Genomic DNA, 1,187 nt, shown 5'->3' with positions numbered 1-1,187 from the left:
TATATATATGCTTAAGATATTAGGATATTACGATATTAGGATATATTAGGATATTCTCTAGCTTAAGATATTAGGGTATAATGGAGAATAATAATTTTATGCTTAAAATAATATAAAATATTTTTAAGCAGTCTAGCAAAGTGATGTTTATGCTTAAATCAAGAACAATAACAATACAAATATAAACAATTCAAGACACTATTTTGCCTCTCAAGAAAACATATCTTGTTTTAAGGATGTTTAGATATCTTTGCTGAAACGCAAAACAGAAATGCGGTGCAGAACATCACAGAACAATTTCTTATTTCTTATCAGTTTTCATCCAGTGCAACAGGATTACTAAAGTTATATCAATGTAATATCACTAAATATGGCATGCTAAAAGGTCAGAAACTTACCACATATAAATCTCAAAGCTGTTCTCCTACAGCATCAGACACTTCATCAGACTTCTTTAGTCCAAAACTGTCTGCATCAATATGCTACACAGCCAAAACCACGAAAAGTCTTCACAGTCCTGTCCAATGACTGTTCAGCAGTGTATGCGTTTGCCTCAGTTTGACTCTGTATTACAAGCAGCCGCGTGTTCACTCCCTTTCAGCCGTTCGCTACAAGCAGCAGGAAAAGCTGTCAGAGTCCTCACACGCAGAAGGGAGAAAGACATGGAAAGAGAGGGAGAGAGGGAGAGGGAGGAAAATGGGAAAAAGTGGTACAACCTTAAATGGGCAGGGTTTGGGAAAGAAAAAAGGGAGGGAGAAGGGGTCTTTCCCCTGTTGTTAAGGAACAGCGACCAGCACGGATCAGCTCCAGGCATGACGAAGCGGATATCGTCCTCTTTTGGAAGACCAAACAAAGTAGTTTCGCTTTCACAGCGAAACACACAGCGCCTTCACGACATGGTGGCGGCGGCAACAACAATACTACAGCGAGAATAAAAGTTACGCCTTCTTTCTTTGCGTGAACATTTGGGTGGCGTTATGCAAATCTTCCCGCATCGTGACATAGACATGTGGGGGTATGTAAGAACGAGCCGCTTTCTTAACTTTTATAAAGAATATCTCTTTGGATTTGAGACTTTAGTCCTTGCAACTTTACAGATCTTCTTTATGCACCAAGAGCTTGTAACACTCCAAAGAGAAAGCAAAAACTGAAATCGCATCATATGACCCCTTTAACTACTCACTTGC

The 1,187-nt window shown here is 39.4% G+C and overlaps 1 protein-coding gene across 3 annotated transcripts in view; it reads right to left on the bottom strand.

Annotated features, from left to right (window-relative positions):
* LOC107700680 (protein eva-1 homolog B-like) overlaps nt 1-657 on the bottom strand; it is a 14,436-nt gene extending 13,779 nt beyond the window's left edge. For all 3 annotated transcript variants that reach the window (XM_016502420.1, XM_016502419.1, XM_016502418.1), the window contains exon 1: nt 399-657. The gene's annotated coding sequence lies outside the window, so the exon portion shown is untranslated. The remainder of the gene's footprint in view (nt 1-398) is intronic.
* Nucleotides 658-1,187: the final 530 nt, after the last annotated feature.

This window comes from Sinocyclocheilus anshuiensis, unplaced genomic scaffold, assembly GCF_001515605.1.
Source record: "Sinocyclocheilus anshuiensis isolate Anshui unplaced genomic scaffold, SAMN03320099.WGS_v1.1 scaffold782, whole genome shotgun sequence".
NCBI lineage: Eukaryota > Metazoa > Chordata > Actinopteri > Cypriniformes > Cyprinidae > Sinocyclocheilus > Sinocyclocheilus anshuiensis.
The sequence above is the reverse complement of the archived record's forward strand: the minus strand, read 5'-3'. Positions and strand labels throughout refer to the sequence as shown.